This window comes from Papaver somniferum, chromosome 2 (assembly GCF_003573695.1).
Source record: "Papaver somniferum cultivar HN1 chromosome 2, ASM357369v1, whole genome shotgun sequence".
Lineage (NCBI taxonomy): Eukaryota > Viridiplantae > Streptophyta > Magnoliopsida > Ranunculales > Papaveraceae > Papaver > Papaver somniferum.
The window spans coordinates 120261959-120284264 of record NC_039359.1 but is presented as its reverse complement, the minus strand read 5'-3'; the positions used below and the strand labels follow the sequence as shown (position 1 = coordinate 120284264).

The window sequence follows — 22306 nt, the reverse complement described above, 5'->3', positions numbered from 1 at the left end:
ATGCGCACCCAGACATCAGGTTAAGGGGCACCTTCATCTTCAACATTTCAAATTCAAATTTCCGGCGGGAAAATCTGGTTTCAAAAGAACCAGAATTAGGATTCGGATTTTGAAGGTGTTCCGGTGAGCATCACAGGCATGGTATGATCGTCGGAATCGACTCATATTGGCTGAATAATCGTGTGGAAGAAAACAGGGAATGTGCAGTTTATTTCTTTGAAAACCCGAGACTGTATTTTGGATTTGGAAGTTGTCTAGGGAGATTCAATCGCTGCAATATTTTGTGTTGGGCTTGTTGCATCAAAACAGGACTTGTAAGTCCATCAGAGTCGAATAAATTTGGCTACATTGTCGGAGAGAAGAAATCAAGGAGTACGTGGATGGTATGATTTTCTGCATTAAACTCGAGCAGATTTGGTGAGATTTTCTTGCCGAATTTGTTTGAGGACGAGCTGTCATGGTCAATAGAAAGTGGTAATTGCTTTAGGTTCGATAATTAAGGGGTGATTCTTAGGTTGGAACAAAACATGGCAAGTATTCCTCCGTTGAAGATATCTCGGGATATTTTGGGATATAGCTGGTTGTGGCGTGTGTCTGGAAGGCGTTTGACTCGATATAAGGACGTGTAGGATCGTGCTGAAGTTTGCAAGATGTTGTTGACGCGTGAAGAAGAAAAGATTAAAGAAACTATTCCCGTGACTTATACGGAATTCATTACGAGAATATTTGGAGTTATGAGGGGAGATTCTTGGTTCTGTCAAGTATATATAGGGTACTGGTGAAGCAGAGATGCTATGGAGAGTCAGGGGTGAGAATAGAGCAGAGAATCGGGAGTTGCAGAGCTTTTCTCTGCTGCTGCCATTGAAGAAGAAGAAGAACACGGAAAAAACAGTTAAAAACAGTCGCATAAACCGTTACCTATAGTTTCAAATTCAATATCTTTGTAACAATTATTTCGAATTTGCAACAGTCTGTTAGTGTTTCTCTGTAACAGCGGATATTGTAACAATTATAATTGTTACAAGCACACTGCTTTATACTTTTTCTCCTTGCAAACACCTTTTTGAGCAATGAAAAATTCTTTTGAGTGTGTTTCTACCATGCGGAGCTAGAACCCATCTCTGGGACGACGGAGGAAGACGAATTTTGTACATGGGTAATATTATTTAATTCTTTTTAAGACTTTTGCATTACTTTTAATTGAAATATGATTTTAATTAATTGGTTGTCATTTAATTTGATGAGGTATGCTTAGCTTAAATATTTTGATACATCATGCTTAGGATTTACAACCAATCTTTTGAGAATCTACCTTGGCAAAACCAGATTCCATGTTAATTTTATCTATTGAGCTTTATTTGTTGAGAATAAATAAATTGAACCCTATGTTATGAATTCAACGAAATCCTAGTCCCAATAACTCTCTTCATCCTGTGACAATTTTTTGTATATATTTTTCTTTTGTTTTAGTTTATTAATTCTTAAAATCAATCTCATCAAGTCCGAGTGAACGACAACTCTATTTACCACTATCTATAACCACATCATATTTTGGTACCCCCAGTGTTTTCAGATGTGAAGTGTATGATGTTGTTGAACTGTGATACAGAATTCTTAGACGTTTGCTGTGAAACTACTCTCTTAGGGATTCTCTATGTAAGATTGAGAGGAAGTCGAAAGAATGTAGAGATAATCCTTGTCTGTGTAAGTATCAGATATCCCTATGAATAGGTTGAGTAACCTATTTATAGTAGTTGTAGCATACACTTATCCCGTAAGTGGTGGAAGTTATGCCCTCAATGGACTGTGGAGGAAGTGGTGAATTCACGCCATCTATGTCAGGGAAGACTATCAGTTACGTACAACCACTACTATCCTCACTCTCTTAACTGTTCCCGCTATTTGTTACTTTCTCATCAAGGGTGTGTTGCTACACCACAAATGTGTTTTTGTAGAGCGGCAGAACAATACCTTAGTGAATATCTCCCCATGTGACATATTTGATGTCTCGTGGAATTTTGATAGTATAGATTGAGTATTGCTACTTGTATTGGTTAAATAATAAGAATGACTTACTAATTAATTAGTGAGGCAAGATGCTCAGTTCAATGCTTAATTAAGTAGATTGGCCAATGTCGAGTCTGATGAGACTAGTATGATACTACTAGTAGAGTAGGCCACAAGTGATGATGAACATTAAGATTAAAGTGATATCCTGTGAGCAATGGGCTCCAAGCAATATGATGTGAGCGTCTCTAGTGATGCCATATGCGGGCATTACGTGGCGTGGTGACACAGTGCTCGTGAGAGATGCCAGATGCGCTTGAGCTAGTATGGTTCTCATTGTAAGTGATAGCACTTCATAGAGTTGAGACGTTGAGTCGAAAATCGTGAAAGAGTAGGAAATTATTAGTATCAAATTAAAGGGCCAATAGATTCGTGATATTGAGTGGAGTAGCTCCAATATCGGGTTTTATCATGAAGGGAGTACCAAGGCATGGATAAGGAGTAACAACAATGATAACTCCAATCGTGGTCATAGATAAGGGGAAACTAGCTTTGCGCTAGTGTTAGGGAATCGAGAGACCAACAATAGCAAGGGAGGATGGCGCTGGCAATAACCAGTGTTGTGAAAAATGATGTCGGTGCCAAAAGACATTAGTCGTAGTAATAAGACTTGTTGCTGACTGTTTTCAGCACCAGAACAGCAAGTGCTGGTGCTTGGTGCAACAACCTTGAACATTAAGGTCGATGCTTGTCTACATCAAGCTGTTTGAGGGTTGGCATGAGCATGCCAACACTAAATTTTCTTTTGAGTTAACTTTATCTGCAAGCCATTCTTGTGAATCTTAAAATATTTTAATCCTTAGAATATATGTATAAAGTTCAGCTGTCTATGAATAAGTTCAATAATTCATTATAGCGATGAAGCATATGATTAACAAATAGGCTTCAAGTATCGAAGACTTAAATGGACAAACTTGTGTTCAGAACAAATTTATACCGAGATACTATGAGTATAGTAATAAAATAATAATACTCAATGAGACTAATATATACAGAGAGTAGGGTTGTTCATGGTCGGTTTTGGTTCGGTTTCTAACCAAACCAAAACCGAAACCAATATTATCGGTTTCTAAAAATCTAAATCAAACCAATCTATTAACCATTAGTTCGGTTTCTAAATGGTTCCATCCGGTTTCGGTTTGTCCCAGTGGTTTTTGGTTAACCAATAGTTATGTCAAACGACTCAAACAAAAAAAAGGATACACAAATTTACAGATAAAAAAATCGTAACTGCCGATAGTATTGGTTTACACAAATTTACAGAGAAAAAAAAATAAATAAAATAAATATCAAGAATAGTTAAAGCTTACTCTAAATCTAGAGATCAAAAGAAGATATATAATATATCTTAATTTAATTAGTGATAAACAAAAAAGAATGAAGAAGGGAAGAAGAAAGTCGAGTAGCAGCAATGACTGCTGTAGTTAGGGATGGAGAAGGGAGGAGACTGAGAGAAGGAGAAAGAGAAAGAGGGAGAATATCATACTGAAATATTAGATTTAGGGTTTCTATTTATCCTCTAAATCAATGGGTAGAATCTAATACTTGTTAATCAAGGTAGAAACTAAATTTAAAAATTAGTCGGTTTTCCAATGGTTTTGGTTCGGTTTTAGAGGTCAAACCAAACCAAAACCAACACTATCGGTTTTCCACTTTCTACACCATAACCAATCCATTAGTAAATGGTTCGGTTTGGTTTCTTCCTAATTGGTCTGGTTCGGTCCGGTTCCAGCGAAAAACCGAAACCATGTTCAGCCCTAATAGAGAGAGGACGAGTTCAAGGGATTCCGCTGTGGATTATTGCAACTTGGGACATATTCAACGTTGCTCCGTGTTAATGGGTAGCCCATCTAGAAGCTTGCGAGAATAAGGTCAAGGAAGAAGGTGGCACAAGAGTTGCAACCATCACCATTAGCATTCTGAGTACAATGATGTTATATACTAGTGGTCAATTCATGTAGGAGCTGCCCGATCATACACAAGTAAGTGCTGAGTTCTACATTATAAAAAATAAATATTGAGATACTCAGTAAATATATTAAATATATATAAAATACCGAGGGTTCAACCGGGTGGAGCCTTAGCACATATATACATAAACATCTATAGGGATTACCATATAACATCCATGGCCGGTGATAGACTACATAAGCATAGACTTTGTATTTCAGGTATATGTTCAAATAAGAATTTATAATTTTCACTTTTGGAAAAAACCCACCATCAACATTAAGTCCCCTGCTTAGTGCGGAACAATAATGTTTCGTAGTAAGCATATACGGTGACATTTTATCTAACAAATATTTGAAAGTTGAAATTTAATTTAACAATAAGATAGCAACTTAGATTTGTCTCTTCCAGACATTGTCCTTGATGAAAACTTGAGATTTAGACGTATTAGACTTGTTAGAGCACTGCTCCGTCGAACTCACAAGTTTACTAAGTCCAGTCTCAGACTAAGATTAGAAGTTGGTAATTGAGTATCAGACAACACTTAATAACCCTCTAAGATTGAACATTGAAGATCAAATGAAGACATTAACGATGGACTTCATCAACAAAGATATAAGGTGACTGATTTTATTTGGAACTCTTGTTCAATTCTACCTTTCCAATCTATTGAAACAAGTGCTCCCTCTACAGAACAATTCCGATGATGGTAAATATACATTTATGTATTGACTCGAGGATATTTGATCTAAGATTTTAGTGAGAATGACCTTTGTCCCTGGAAAGGTCCTTATGTTGTAGTGAATTAGCATATGAATTCAATGAGCTAAAAGTCACTCAATTCCGAGTTATAACGAAGAAGTTATGAGTGATATACTGAAGCAACACTTATTAGTGTTACTGTTGTTGTTCTAGTTCGTGAGTAGGAAACAATCCACAAAGTGTTTGTAACGATTCATGGACTTAAGCGCCAAAACGTGACTAGTTGCCTTTTTTAGTCATGTTTTTGATGTTTTTTCTTCTAGGCAAGATGGATATTCTTCCACACGCAATTGGTTTCCATGTTGAAGTGTGTGTGATGTCTTAAACTACTTCCAAAGTTAAATTGTAGTTTATTTTACAAAAATACAATTTATTGTAAAGTCATTATTTATTTATGCTAGAGTTGTAATGTAGGAAAGACTCTCAAAATAAGAAGAGTCTTGTAAAAGGATATAGCTCACGAACTTGCTTAGAATTCAAGCAACCATTCACTATAAATAAAGGGCTCGTGTAAGCTACATGAATCATCCCTTGGGAAATAAAGGGTTGTTTTCCACTATTTCTGTTTTTCGTGAACAAGAGTGAGACAATAAGACTTTATTTGGGGATCACAAAGCACGGGTTGGTAATAATCTTCTTTGATAGTTACGCAACTTGTAATCTAGGTTATTTCAGTAATCCTTGTCTATTGTAAGGTCATTCTCTTCTAATATAAGGCCATTCAAGTATTGTTGATCATAAACCCTAGATTTGGTGGATTTCAATCTAAGATCGTATATCGACACTAGTTGGTTGAAATATGGATTAGAAAGAAAACTTTGTCCAAGTGTTAAGAAGTTTTAACAAGATATCTCTAGATTTATTCTAGTTGTTCTTGTTGTAGAATAATTAGGTATCTCTACAAGTTTTAAAGAGTATAAACCCTAATTCTACAAGTTTGTTTTTGAAATGACGAGGGTACCAAGTACACCACATTCTTTTCTTTTTTATAAGCCACAATCTTTTCGGTATCAACATATAAGTCTGATACCTTGCGCGATCTAGTATAGACCGGAACCGTCAACAAGATAGCAACCACAAGGTATACACTTAATTATAACTAAAACACTAATTATAATTGCGGAAAGTAAAAGTAAAGACACAACAATATTTTGTTAACGAGGAAACCACAAATGCAGAAAAATCCTAGGACCTAGTCTAGTTTTGAATACTCCCAGAATTAAGCCGTTATACAAAGACCACTGCCAACTTCGTATAGTTGAGATCAAGTAAACTACCTATAGTTACTTAGTTTCCTCAGTATCCCTGCGCCTACAACCAATCTGACCAACACATGTGAATATTAAGATAGAATCCACTATTTTAAGTTTCTTCATTCTTTGAAGACTTTAAGCACTCAACCCTTTAGGTCGTTTTCCAAACAGTAAAGGACTAATCTGCTTGATAACCACTCTTATTATCTCAAGAAGTTAATCAATTAAACTCCTTTGTCGGGTTAGATCTTCCAAGATTCGGATAAGTTAACTAGATCAAGTCAAATAGAACTACCAATTCAGATACTGAAGAGTACCACCAAATGATAGCTTGTCGATCTGAATACAACTATTCAACCAATCGTTTATAAAAGATAAACTATCTATTCGGATCCCAGTAGATCAAGTTTGTGCACGAAGAAAATCACAAATATACGAAACCAATAAGAAAATTTACTTGTCTTCAAATCTTCAATAGTCTTCTGTATATGCACGATAACAAACTTGATTCTAACTTATGATCTATCACATACAGAATGGAGCCTGTTAACAATGGATGATCACAAGTCAATGTCAGATTTAAGATAGGATCTTAACTACCACCAAGAGCATCATTAATAATGTTATCAGAATTTATTGCATTAGTAGATGTATATATGTAAGGAGGAAGAATGGCTTAGAACCTAACTTTTTAAGTACCAATTTGGAAGAATCCATCTCAAGTGGTGTTCATTAATTTTGAGTACCGGACTATAATTTATAATGTAAAAATCAAGATTGAAAGTCCTAGACATTGAACGGTAAGAAATATATTATATAAATGGGTAATTCATTTATATTATACTGAAACAAAGGAAAACCTGGTATCCCTTTCTATGAAGGGCCTCCCAAAATAGTAAATGGTTTCGATGAAGTGTACAAGGGTTAAGGTATGTGACAGAATGTTTGTTAGAGCATTGCTCAGTTGAACCCGTCAACTGTTGGTATGTCAAGTTTGGTTATCAAGTTTAGTTCCAAACCTCGGTCGCTTGAATTGCTTATTAAAATCAACTTCGTTAGGCTAAACTTAGGATATTGAAATGTTGAGACAGTCTCTAGTTACTCATTCAAAATCTGAGAACATATTAAAGATAAATGAAGATATCATTCTTCATATTTAGGTTAGTATTACTTTGACTTGTTTCTATCAAGTTCTTATAGTCGTATTTATTGAAAATATAACATGCACAGTTTGTTTTACACGGATTTAGTTGTATAGATGACTTGATCATTCGTATGATCCAAGTGTTAAAAGTAAGGATTTTCATTAGTTGTTTATATAACTTATTATATTCAGTTACGTGGTATACTTTTCTATACTTTCGAAATTTCGACATAACCAGATATGTGTAACTAATGGTGAATCTGTACTTTGAATACATGTTATAAAAGTTTTTTCTATGTCATGGCTTAAAGTTTGTTTAGACTCGAGTTCAGTTTCTAATAAGTCCAATAGGGTCCAGGATCGATTCTAACTTGCAAATTTCAAAATTTCTATTTTACATTTTATATTTTTAAGATTTCAAAAGACGAGCAAGTTATATATCAAGAAATATTGAACGTGGATTTAACTCCAATAAATTATTATTCATATTTATTCATTTGATACTCAATGCTAGATCATGTTAATATGTTTGAGATAATTTTTCAAATCCAACTTTGGAATGGATACTGATGTGCTTTCCTTTCCGAGAAGATTGGACATAACTAGTTTTTAAATTAAGACAAGTACATGGATTTGCACAAGCTAATATTAATGGTCATACTAGTAGGATATCTCATATGTTAATATTTGAAGAACATTATTGATTATATATTTTGGAAACATTATTGTTCAAAATGAGTTATACAAGTTAATATAGAACCAACATTCGGGGAATACTCCCACAATTTGGGGAATACACAAAAAGACAAAAAAAAACGTTATGATTTGAAGAACTCCTTAGTGATTTGGTACTGGGTAAATTATCCTTGATTAATTAGTGTTGATTAAATTAGTTTGCTAAGCCTAATTAGATAATAGTGATCTCTATCAAAAATAATACCAAAGAGTTATATCTCTTTTTTTCAATTCAATCAGCAAATCAAACAAATAGATATCTATGAGCCTGATTGATATGAGAAGTACTTGGACAATACCAAAGACCAATGCCCAAGCGTCAATCAATTTATATCCAACAATCAAAGGTCGTATTTACCAATTAATTGAACTACGCACAACCTGTGATATTTCAATATATATAAATATATAATGCGGAAAAGAAATAACACAGACACCAGAAATTTTGTTAACGAGGAAACCGCAAATGCAGAAAAACCCCGGGACCTTGTCCATCTTTGAAAACCATACTGTATTAAGCCGCTACAGACACTAGCCTACTACAAGTTAACTTCTGACTGGAATGTAGTTGAGCCCTAACCAAGTCTCACACCGATTAAGGTACAATCGCGTTCCTTACGCCTCTAGAATCATGCCGGATTGTGCGCTCTTGATTCCCTTAGCTGATCTCAAATCCACAACTAAGAGTTTTTACGACCCAAAGTCGAAGACTTATAAACAAATCTGTCTCCCACAAATAATTCTATTCTGGTAGATAAATCTGTCTTCCACAAAAGTACCTATGAAGTTTTGTTCCGTCTTATGATAAATCAAGGTGAACATGAACCAATTGATAATCCTGTCTTATACTACCGAAGAGAAGCCTAGAAATATCAATCACCTCACAATAACTTAACTATATGGTAGTAGAAGAAGTTACTGCGGAACCACAAAGTATGAGATGAATAACTTTGTGATTACTTTTTATATCTTACCTATCGGAGATAAATCTCGAGCAAATCTTAGAGAAGATAGTACTCAATACGATAGAACAAGTAAGATCAGAATACACAACTACAGAGAAAATAGTTGGATCTGGCTTCACGAATCCCGAATGAAGTCTTCAAGTCTTTAACCTGATATGGTTTTGGAAAACCTAAGTTAAAGGAGAATCAACTCTAGTCGCAACTAGGACATAGGAAAGTACCGGGATCAGGTTTTCCAGTTGCTAGAGTTCTCCCTTATATAGTCTTTCAAATCAGGGTTTGCTTATAATCAAAGCTAAGATAGCTTAGTAACAAAGCATTCAATATTCACCGTTAGATGAAATCCTGATTTAAGATTCAAGCTAAGTCTGCTAAGAAATAAAGTCATTAATCTCCACTGTTAGATAGTCTTAGCTTGTTACACACAAATGAAATATACCTTCATTTAGATATGGGTAACCGTACCTAAACGTGTATATTGAGTTGGCTCAAAACCGTTAACCGAAGTTAGACATATGAACACTTTTGTCTTAACCATATTTATATAACACTTCTAGATCAAATATGATGATCAACAAAACATGAAAGATAATCAAATGAATCTAATTGTGTTTCACATAGAGTTGTTCAATTTTTCACTATCTCATAGAAATATATATGAACAAATTGAAATAAAATCGGATTGATTCGTAATCGTACAAGGTACTTTTACAAGAATCAATTCATGAACATTAAGCCACGGTTTGCAAAGATTCCATTCCTTAATTCATAAATGTTTTAGTTCATGAGTATGAAAAACATACTTAGCCGATTTTAAAACTTGAACCATTGTGTTCGCAAACCATGTACGCGAATAAAAGCTCCGGACCTTGGCCTGTCCAGCCGTTCGCATACTAGGTACGCGACCAGCCGTCCCGGACCCAACTCAGGTAGAACCGTTCGCATACTAGGAACGCAAACAACGTTCCCGGACCTGAATCATTACAAAATAGTTTGCATACTAGGCATGCATACCGTGTTGTATCCAGACATGGTTAATTGTTCTAAACTCTCATTTCATTCATTGAAACATCCTTAGAAGACGACAATAGATGTCTCACACAAACTATCAAGTAATTTTCAAGTGATCGAATGATTAATAAGAAACTTTCCAAGGAGACATCAAATGTTTGTCTCACACAAATCATATAAGATATTTCAAGGAAATTTCCACATGATCATCTTTTGACACAATATTTAGTTTCCAACTAACCTCGTCAAGAATAATGATGAACATAGTTAAAGCAAAAAGCTTCCAACATATATTTCGAGAAATAGATAAGCGAGATAAACTCGGCTCGAATTATCAAATGTGTATAATGTGAAAGTTTATATAGCTATATGACTTAGTCTCATTAGGAGATAGAATAGAATAGACCTCCAAGCTCCCCTCAGTAAATCTTCGTTTTCAATTAGTAAACTCCGTGAAGTCTAAAGCTCAACTACACATTATATCCTAATCTGAGACATAGATATAAGTAGACTAGAAATCAAGGCTATAGTTTTGATCAACTAAACTTGAAAAACAAGCTTTAGATAGCAACACTTGCGAGTTCGACCTAGCAATGCTCTAACACAAACCCTCGCATGGTTTGAATTTTTTTTTTTTTTTACTTTTTAGTTATTATTTCAATCATTTTAGTTCTTTTAATATAATTTGATTTGTGTAATCAACAGTCCTTTCTCGAGACGAGTATTTTAAGTATTATATTTAAATTATACTGAATTTCAAATTAAGGAATATATTGAAATTAAAACTAACTATTACATCGAAAAAAAAATGAACTAACTAACTATTACATCCAAATTAACACTAAGGGGTCCACCTGATCAGGATCAGTGTCCATTGTTGTTGGGTGTTATAGTCGTGCGTTCTCTGCCTGAAGTTCAACATATTTAGCTTTCCCGACTCGTAGTTGTGCAGAGTTCATCATTGACGTGTCCGTTCTCAAGATACCTCTCATGTGCGTATTAATGGGAAAAAATTCAACCCCTTACGTCCTTTTGTTAATTCTGCAGTCATTTTCTTACACTCTACTAATTAAACGATATCGGTTTTTTCTTGTTTTTCAAAAAAAGTCTTGAATGTCGAATTCTAAAGTTGATGATTATGCGGCATCTTGAGCTGTCATTCTATTATTTTATTTTGTTTGTTTTTATAAGTTCAGAATTACCATGTTGGGATCCACCATTGTAAGGTTGAGGGTTTGAGTTTGTTTCTGGTGAAGAATAAGGAGACCTACATTGTTGAGAAACCTTTTCAGTCTGATATGGTGATTCCTTTGGTACTTGATATCCTGTCAACATATCAGAGTTCCACCGGTTCACCATTCTAAGGATGTGGAAACGGGCTTCGTACTTCAAAATTATTTTTTTTTGTTTTGTTTTATGTTGTTGCAGTTTGAAAATTTTATAAATTAGTTATTAATTTGAAACCGCAACAATAAAAAACTCAATTTCACCATTTATCATATAAATTAAAACACGACTTACCATATCGACTTCAATTTCACCGCCCATTTTGCGACGAATCATATATCATCATAACTATCCAATGGTTTATGATTTTGTTGATTGTATTAAAATGACATGACAATCCAGAAGCACAGGGCAGAGACAGGATTTTAAGAGAAGGAGTGCAAGAAAACACTACACCAATAAATAAAAAAACTAGCAAAAAAATAAATAAAAAATCATTGCACGTCAAAGATTGTGTTACAGTCACCTTGTAATGTATGGGATTAATTTTTACCTCCGCTAGACAAGAGAGATGTGATGATGGAGCAGTACTCCTCCTGCGGTGCCCACTCCACCATAGACCCCTCTGTTTAGTACCTTTTGCAAGCTCAACCGGTATCTTACAGTTTTCCTCAAAGGAGTCTGGTATTCTAACCCACAAATTCTCTTTCCGTTATTGATTAAGCCAAAACCAACCACATTTATCTTCATACCATTGTTGACTACCAAAACACACATACACAACATACTTTGAAGGTTGCAGATCTAAGTCATACCAAAACCAACCACATTTTTTTCTTTACCATTGTTAACTACCAAAACACACATACACAACAGGCTTTGAAGGTTGCAGATTGATTAAAGATTTTTCGGGATTGTAGTAGTGAGGTTCAAACTCTCGGACTTGTGAAGGATGATCTTTTTTAGACTTAATAAAAAAAGATAAATATATACAATAAAAATATTAACAATGGTGAGAGGTACTGGGACTAATGATTCGGCCAATTTTCATAACATAGGGCTCAATGATTTATTCTCAACAATAATCGCTCAAAACATAAATTATATGGACTCTTATTTTGCCAAAGTAGATTCTCAAAACATTGATTGTAAATGTTAAGCATGGAACATCAAATCACCTAAGATAAGCATGACCCATCTAATCAAATAACAACCAATTTAATTAAATCATATTTCAATTAATTTTTAATGCAAAAGTCTTAAAAAGAATTAACAAAATTACCCATGTATGAAGCTCGGCCTCCTCCGTCGTCCCAGTGATGGGTTCTAACTCCGCATATTGGAAACACTCTCAAAGGAATTTTTCATTGCTCAAAAGAGGTGTACAAATGATGAAATGGATATAATAATGAAAATCGGGTGTTTGCAACGTTTATAATTGTTGCAAACACCGTTACAAAGAACGATAAATGAAAAGTAATGTAGTATACATAATACTATGACCCTCAGGTGACAGTCGTTGTTACTGTAGTATGAACGACTGTCTCTGGTTGTCTAATGTTCTTCGTGTTCTTGAGTTGCAGCAGCAGAAATGGTGGCTCTGCAACTCGATTTTTCTTCACTCTGTAGCCTCCAAATCTTCACCAAACTCTCGACACCCTCTCTAGTAGACCCAAAGAGCCTATTTATAGTGTTTTAGGACCAAAAATCCCAACATTACTTGCGTATATTCTCCATTTAATCCGATTATTCTCCGCTGCCAATAATAACGATAATTTCCAAAATTAACTTTGTCACACGTTAGAATTGGTTCTGCACACTCCAATTCAGCTCTCCCACGCCTAGTAAGTCGTCGAACGTCCCTTACTCACTTCCATGCATAGCCAAAACACACACAACAGTGTGTACGGGGTGTGTTCAGTACGTGTAGCTCTGTTTGGAGCTCGAGAATCAAATTCCGATCAAATTCGACACCCAAACTATCTTCCTTAGGCTAAATCATAACTTCCTACCAAGTTTGAGCGATTGAATCGCACTCTAACCTATTCATTTTGACGATCACAATTCTGCCAGTTGAAAACTTCATTTCCCGCCAAAACACAAATTCAAATTGTTGAAGAAGGTGCCCCTTATCCAGAGTGCTGGGGTGCGAATAGTAATTTGGGTGGAAATATTAATTTTGGGGTGGAAATGGTAATTTTTCTGGGATCCTCCGGTACATTTCTGGGACGTTTCCGGTGCATTTCTGGGGTGCCTTTCGTAATTTTCTCCGGGGTGTAAAACACTGCTTTTCGAGCTGATTTCGCCAAAAATGTTTATTTTCCAAAGGTGCCTACAAACACATAAAACACCAAAATTAGTACAAACTCGAGTGCCAACAATATATAGTATTGAGATCAAATTAAACACAAAAATGTGTCTATCACAGATCCAAGTCGTACTGAAACCAACCACAGATTTCTTCTTACCATTGTTAACTATCAAAACTCACATACACAACGGATTTTGAAGGTTGCAGATCGAGCCAACTCATGCAACTTCTGTCTTCCTGCCATTAGGCTAAGTCATATGGTCTTCTAATCTAGCAGTTTATCTAGCAGTCCACGTCAACTAGGGAAACCTCCTAAGTCCTATGGTATGGCTAATCTAGCAGCTAGTCGCTGAATAGAACAACGTTGGGCGCTGAATAAAACCGCGCTTGACCAGTCAACTGGTTGAGAGCGCTGAACTAAAAAGCGCCTCAAAATTTCTAGCTGGTTGACTTCTTCACTTTCCGTATAGCAATCCTCAAAATTTTGATCACTCCTCTCTCTCCGTCACAATCTTCCACGCACTTGGGGACAATAAAATAAGACTCCTCTCACACTCTTCCACGTGCTTGGGGACAGTAAAATAAGCATTTCCATCACTTTTTCCTCTTTTCGTATGGATACGAATTGGAGATTGACAGAAAAACATTTATCAAAAACATTGCATGCGTTCTCTCTCTATCTCTCTCCCTCCCTCTCTCCATCACACTAATACGTCCCACTCTCTCTCTCTCTACCAAAAACATTTATCTAGCGCTTAATGGTTCAGCATTTGATACATGAGTATTGTAGAAGAAGTTGAGCCATATTAAGGCTATAAGAGGGACGTGAAGATTATCTTCACAGAACTGTATCAACGTCTAGATAGTTGGATGTGCAGATTATATGCACAGAACTTAAGTATGTGAAGATTATATTCACACAAGCAAATAACATAAGCAGAGGGACAGCTAAAGCTGCCAGATGAGGCTAATCATTAGCCTAGGTTTAATTGAGCCATATTACGGCTAGAGAGTATCTAGAAGATACTAGAAGAGGTGTAAGTTTGTTAAATTATCCTAGAAGTTTGAGGTTTCCTACTTTAGATAGGATTCCTAGTTTAGATGAGTTCTAAAACTCATAGCTTTGGAGGTTTCCAACTTTAGAAAGGATTCCTAGTTTAGATGAGTTCTAAAACTCATAGCTTTATTTTCCTTTTCCAGCAAGTTTACACTCCTATAAAAGGAGGAGACTGATAGTCTAGAGAGATAGAGAAAAACGAGAGAGAGTGCGGCCATTATTATGGTTTGTAATAGAGTTTTTCTTTCAAAGCAGTAGAAGAAGAAGAAGAAGTTAACAACAACAATCGTGTTATTTACTTTTTGTTATTATTATTTTATTTGTGTTCTCTTAATCACTTCTACAAAGCAGCACTGACTCTAGGTACCCTTGATCGATTACGTATCAAGTGGTATCAGAGTCACGTTCTGACTTCTAGGGTTAGTTGTGGTGCATGGTCTTAACACATGACCAGTATAAGTGATCAGGGGAAGCAACTGTTGTTCTATCAGACACAAGGAAACCTAGAGGAAGTACTAAAGATAAGATGGGAAGTGAAGATGAAAAGAATCCTAAGCTATCAAACGAAGATAAAATTGCAAAGCTTGAGCTTCAGATTCAAACTTTGACAGACACCTTCACAGAGTTCATCAAAGCAAGTACTAGTAAAACTAAGAAGAGGAAAAATGGTACAAAGGAAAGTGAAAAATAAAGCTCTTCAGAATAATAGGAAGAAGAAGAAGAAGAAGAATAAGAAGACGAAGTCTTAAACAAACCCCATATGGAGGTCTGAAAGTTGAGTTTAAACTCGAGATATCTGATTATGATGGAATCATGGAAGCTGAGAAACTTGATGGCTGGTTAGACAAGTTGGAAACGTACTTCACAGTACATCAACTTGTTGAGTCACAAAAGATCTGTTTTGCAAGTATGAAATTATCTAACCATGCCTCAACGTGGTGGAAAGCTTACAAAAGAAGGAATGATACGGAACACATGAATTGGCCATAATTTAAGAATCTTATGAGGAAGCAATTTTATCATGTGGGATATTTAGATGAAAGATGGTTCAAGTGGCAGCATCTCCGACAACGATATCAACAAAGTGTCCAAGATTAAACTACAGAGTTTTACAAGCAAGCTCTGGCGTTGGATGTAGATATTACTAGTGATGAGACTTTCCAAAAGTACAATGGAGGACTTTCCGATTACATACGAAGAGAGTTGAAGCTTTTCAGTGCACAAGACATTGAAGATGTTATAAACAAAGTTGTGGCCATTGTACAGAAGGTTAAAGGTGTTGCAGGATCAGACAACAATAGACTTGTTACGAGAGGGGAAGATATGACTCAAAGAAGGGTTGAGACGAATAAGAACAAGTCTCTATTAGCTGAACAAGAAGAAAAGGTGTGTGAGCATTTCAAGGAGAAAGTTCACATAAAAGACACTTGCTGGACTCTTTATCCTCATCTCAAACCAAAGAAATTGCATGAGACTGAAGGACAAAGAAGTTTTAAGAAGAACACTATGATTACAGAAGCTGTGGATACCGAAACAATATCTGAAATAGATCAGCCAGACCCAAAGCTTTTGTTGATGACCAAGCTAACAGACGCAGAACAAGTGAATCTACATGAAGAATTGTTCCATGTCAAGATTCAAGTAAAAAAAAACATCGTCGAGGCTATCATCAATTCTGGCAGCCAAGAGAACTTAATTTCAGAAAAGATGGTGGAACAAATGGGATTATCAACAACTCCACATCCAAAACCCTACCCATTGGAATGGATACAGAAGGATACTGAACTTCAGGTATCAATGCAGTGTCGATTCAAATTTGCTATCACTGACAAGTTCATTGATGAGATTGTCTGTGATGTTGTGCCATTGGATGTAGCACAAGTTATTTTTGGAAATCCATATTTATGGGAATGTGACGTTGTTCTCTATCATAGAGAGGGTGTATGTTTGTTCAAGAAAGATGGAAAAGATTTTTGGATTCAGGCTAGTAAAACCCATTTACCCATGAAACTGGTTACCACTAACCAAGTCAAGAGATTGATCAACGCTTGTGGGAAGTTCTCTTTATTAATCAGGCCCGTGATCAAAGAGGAAAAGAAAGTGGTATTACATACTGCACTTTCCACCAGGAAACAAAGTGAATCAAGTTCTCTAATGAAGAAGTTCGTGGATCTGTTCCAAGAAGAAGTCATTATACCACCCAAGAGAGGTGTTGAGCATGGAGATGCAATATTCTTCACCAAACTTGATCTCGAATCTGGTTATAACCAAGTGCGAATTAAAGAAGAAGACGCTAAAGCTCAAAGATTTATTGAGGAGATAAGTAAAGTACATGTTTTAGCAGAAGACTTGTGGATAGAACGAGAAAAAGTTCTTGAAGAAGATTGTGTGTTATTGAAACAAAGGTGATGCCTACCAAAAGAGGAGACTGTGTAATGTTTCGTGTGGGACGTACAGGACAAGTGCCAAGTAAAGCAAGGTAGTTCAACAAGGAACATGGGGAGATTGAGTTTCCCCATCTTCAGTTCAAAGCTTACACCGGAGTTCCAGCTTCCTAAAATGGGGAGCCATGATATAGGAGTATCATAGCAGAAGTTGAGCCATATTAAGGCTAGAAGAGTGACGTGAAGATTATCTTCACAAAACTGTATCGACGGCTATATAGTTGGATGTGCAGATTATATGCACAGAACTTAAGTAGTGTGAAGATTATATTCACACAAGCAAATAACATAAGTAGAGGGACATCTAAAGTTGCCAGATGAGGATAATCATTAACCTAGGTTTAATTGAGCCATATTACGGCTAGAGAATATCTAGAAGATACTAGAAGAGGTGTAAGTTTGTTAACTTATCCTAGAAGTTTGAGGTTTCCTACTTTAGATAGGATTCCTAGTTTAGATGAGTTCTAAAACTCATAGCTTTGGAGGTTTACAACTTTAGAAAGGATTCCTAGTTTAGATGAGTTCTAAAAACTCATAGCTTTATTTTCCTTTTCCATCAAGTTTACACTCTTATAAAAGGAGGAGATTGATAGGCTAGACAGGTAGAGAAAAACGAGAGAGAGTGCGGCCATTATTATGGTTTGTAATAGAGTTTTTCTTTCAAAGCAGTAGAAGAAGAAGAAGTTAGCAACAACAATCGTGTTATTTACTTTCTATTATTATTCTTTTCTGTGCTTTCTCTTAATCACTTCTACAAAGCAGCACTGCCTCTAGGTACCCTTGATCGATTACGTATCAGCGTTTATGTCACTTTTTCAGCGCAGAATGATTCAGCGTTTCAATCTCGCTGCTAGTTGAAATGCGAGCACTTGCTAGGAGAGAGAAGTAGACAGAAGCAGTGTTAACTTTTTTTCCACACTTTTTTCTTGATTTGCAACACTTTTTGGCCAATCTAGCATCTCAATCTAGCCCAAAGGGGTTAGCCTTAGACCATTTGTGGACATTTTTGCGGATGAAGAAACTCCTCTCATGGTTTTCAAGAGAGCATGGAGATGTCTAATTGTATCAACTTCGGCAAGTAAGATCTCAGCTGTCATTGGATTTTTCATTGGAGGTATACACTTGTTATATTATTTTGTTTGGGTTTGTAATACCTAAGCCTAATGGATATTTTGGGCAGACAACTTGCTTCACATTGGCTACACAGCTCCGCCCCCACAGCTGCATCACGATTTTTTTGGATTCCCAGTTTCATGACTTAATTGTTTAAAATATTCCCACAAAGCGTGTTATGTTGTTGTTGAACACCATTGATAGGATCAAGCGTAAAAACTATATAAGCTCTGCAATTAGCATTATCTTTATCCTGATTATACGTTGGACCGTGAACTTTTGGTACTGAGGCATTTCCTGTTTGTGATGATCCTGTCATTTTTTTAGAAACTTTTTTCTTCTGATTTAGGATCATAGAGAAAGTTTGAGATTGGAAAAGATTTGCTTGAAATTATGGGTGTCGAAAGTGTGATTTTTGAAAGTAAAAGAGTTGAATGTATAGATGAACTAGTCGTTATCTCTCAAGTTGAGCCAAGCCTCGTCCTAGCCTTGGCCGAATGGCTATGATTGAATTAATCGTCTCAAATTGAACTGATCGCCTCAACTTGAGATGGGAAAGATAAATGCTCAGATTCAAGCCTTCGCCCATCCAGGTGCCAGTTTGCTTAGCTCCGGGGTGGGAATGGACAAATTTTCCCATATGCCCACCCCACTGGACTTGTTCTAATAAGTTTAAGTTCTTCGATTTTAGTCTATATTTATCAAGCAAACAAGAATCTGTCAATTAAATATCGGTCCGCGAGTTATAACCCCAAAGATGTCACTATCCATTCACAAAAAACCCATCAAAACAAAAGTAACACAAAAGCCCAAAGAAACAAAAGTAACACAAATACCCCAAAGAATTTGATGAAACCAATTTTGAAATTTGGAGTTTTTGTATCAAGTTTTAAAAATTTGGGGGTTTTGTATCAAGTTTGTTTAAGATGGAGTTTTAATGGATCCCAACATTTGAGCGGGGTTTTTGTACCACAAGTTTGGTCACCTTGGGTTTTTATGACTAGTCTAACTCCCCTTTAAAATCCTAAGCTCATAAAGCTCCACGTTGAACGGTGACCCTCACCCACTCACAAAATTGTTCTTTTTCACTTTTCCTCGGGAGAGAAAAACAAGGCTTTTTTCACAAAATAGAGAAATTTGTTTATTTATCACGGAAACAAAAACCAAAAAAAATCGAGAGAAAAAAACCCTCAAAAGTCCTCTTTCCGTTCTCCTTCTTTCTTCTTCACTATTAGTTTTCGGCTAGGGTTTCTTCTTGATTTTCATTGTACAGGGAATATCAGTTACGGTTCTTCTTTTTTTACGGCATCATATTGTTGGTTATAATTGGAGGGAAGCATATTCTCCTGTGTTGATTTTAGGTTCTTCTTTTTACGGTTTAATATTGTGAATTATAACAATGTTTATTCTTTCATCTATATGAATTCAGTCAGATCCTTAACCAGGTTCATTAATAGCGCTGGTGAAGGTTGCAGGTAGGGTTTAAGGTTTGGTTTTTAGGGTTTAAAGCTTAGGACCAATTTGGTTCAATTTAATAGCTGTGAATCACCGAAATTCCATCTTTTTCGTTGAAAACTCAGTATAACCTAAAATCATTATTCAAGAATTTGGATCTGTAGGGTTTCACAAACTTTTCTTAAGGTAATGAAGTAGATTATTCAAGAATTTGGATCTGTGTATGCCTATGAGTAGTCAGAGAGAAAGAGAGAATGATTTGATTGGTAAGATAAATCAGTAGTTTCGTTTTATTTTCAGTTTACTTTTGAGAAAAGTAAATGATTTTCCTGTTCTTCATATGCTAATTTCTTAATAGGGTTCTTATGTTATAACAGGTTTGAAGTTTGGGGTTTTGATTTTTATGAAATTATTGTGTTTTGGATAATTGAAGAACAGATTTTATTGAAGAATTGAAACTTTATTAGGTTTGTGATATTATTGAATTTCCTGTCAGAGTGTTATTGTTATAATATCATAAGGTTTCCTACTTTTTGCATTAAGTGAAACTAGATAGTGTGAAAAATGGCCAAGTGAAAGCTTCAGCAGATTCATAGTATCTCATTCAATTGCTTTTTTAATTGGTTATTTTATTTTTGTTAAAAGGTAATTGTAGATGTGTCTGATATAGTGATATGTCGTTGTGCTTTGAATATTTGTCAAGTAAGAAAATGATGGAAATACAAGTTAGATTATGATTAGTTCAAACAGTAGGTTTTCCATGTGCAGGTTTGAAACTATTTTTCTCTCCACCAGGTGATATATTTTTTAAGTTCAGCTATGCCGTTATGTATATTTGAATACTAATTTTGGTATATTTACTTTTAAAAGTAGATAGTTAAACAACTTACAAGAAGGTGTGTTGGTTAACACCATTTTGCATAATCGTATTACATATTATCCAAAGGTCTGAGTTATGTTTTTTATTAATTATTTTGTTTTTGTTTTTGTTTCATAATTGATTCCGAAATACAATTACCTTGGGTTTGGATAGCAGGTTAAGGTGTACTCGGTGGAGGAAGCAATCTTCTTAATTTGGTTGTAGGTTCCAGTGTTATTCAGTTATAGTTCCCTATTGTTTGGTTGCAGGTGCTAATTTATCCAAGTCAACAGTTAACTGATCACAAAGAAATGGAGATGGTTAAGCAATACTCTATATCCTTTTTAAATAACAAAGGTTGATCTTCTTCAACCAAGATTCATCATCTTCCATCATTCTATTTTATTCTTTTTATGGTTTGAGAGATAGAGATAATGGATATCTTGGTAAGCATAATCTTCTTATACGCACACTGAATGCTTACAGTGGCATGGAAGGAATTTGTTGGTTTCTACTATTACTCTTTGCAGGGGTATGATCTTCTTATATGCACACTGAATGCTTACAGTGGCATGGAAGGAATTTGTTGGTCTATAAGCTATTACTCTTTGCTGGGGTATGATCCTATATGCACACTGAATGCTTATAGTGGCATGGAAGGAATTTGTTGGTTTCTAAGTTATTACTCTTTGCAGGGGTTGTGGTTTTGCTCACACTGGGTATTCGAAGTAGCTACTTTCGCTGATTGGCTTCTAAGCTATTATTCATAATACTATGAGTAAGGAGTATTGATAATGGCTTAGGGTTTCTCCAATTACATCGGATCAAGTTTGGTGGTCCGCTTTTCAAACACCATTTAATTGTATTACTACCAGCAGGCCTTTTCACTCCTTGAATACAATATTTCTATCCTATCGAGTTGGCTTTTAGTTCCATTGCAGGTGAATGAACTAAAATTAATGGAATCAGCTGACGCACATTAGCATTTAGCAGGATCAGAGAACTTCAGGTAGTCCATTTTTGGTTCATATATTGCTTACACTTAGAACTACATATGATATTGATGTTATCATTGTTGATCTTTCATAAATCATCTCATTGTTACTCAACAATGTTTTTAATGTTTGTGGTGATGACCGAACTCGATATCGTCCTTTCAGATGAGTTAACTTTTAGAGATAATTTTAATTATCATATTTTGATTGAGTACTCATTTACAATGTTCAAGAGTACTCATTTTAATTATTTGACCATATTTCAGTCGATAAGTTGAAATGTGGACGTTCTCATACAGTGCTTGGCCTTTTCTTCTTCGGAAAATCGGAAAGAGTTCACGCACTACCTTTTAATTATATATTTGTTCTTATCGTGTTAATGCTTAACTTGGAGGGAGAAAGGCCATTTTTTTTTTCTGCTGATATCAGGTACCTTCTCAAGTTTTATTATATATATTAACGATGTGGTCATTGTGAATATTTTTGTGCTAAGTTTCCCCTTTCTATTGATCGCTTTACATATATTCTTGGTTTTTGTCTATCGCAGGGTGTGGGTTCACTAAATGGTGCTCATAACTCACAATCCAAGAACCAGAGCTGTTATTTTTATGGAATAACCGACATGGCATCCTAGACATGATGTGTTTGCTAAGATCTGTCTTTGGTAAACTCATATGTGGAAATTGTCTTTGTGCAAGCACCTGCTGCGTAAGGAGTGGCAAGCTTTGTTGTTGATTTTATTATGGAAAGCTTTATACACGCATTAAGCTGATCACTTTTTGAACAGTCAAAGAAGATGAGGACATAATTGAAATGAAGCAGTCAATGGGGTATGAGAGAAACTCAATATCAAAGAGTATATCTGTTTGTAAAATACTATGTATAATTTACCCTTATGTGTTCAGAATATTAATGTAAAAGCAGGTCATAATTCATATTTTTATTTATTTTTGTATAA

The 22306-nt window shown here is 35.5% G+C and overlaps 1 long non-coding RNA gene across 2 annotated transcripts; it reads left to right on the top strand.

Annotated features, from left to right (window-relative positions):
* The first annotated feature begins 19196 nt into the window (after nt 1-19196).
* On the top strand, nt 19197-22306 carry LOC113348959. Of its 2 annotated transcripts, XR_003359854.1 has the most exons (4): nt 19197-20969; nt 21049-21362; nt 21615-21777; nt 21896-22306. It is a non-coding gene; the product is annotated as an uncharacterized LOC113348959 (long non-coding RNA). The 2 variants fall into 2 exon arrangements; XR_003359853.1 differs by having other exon boundaries at nt 19197-21362.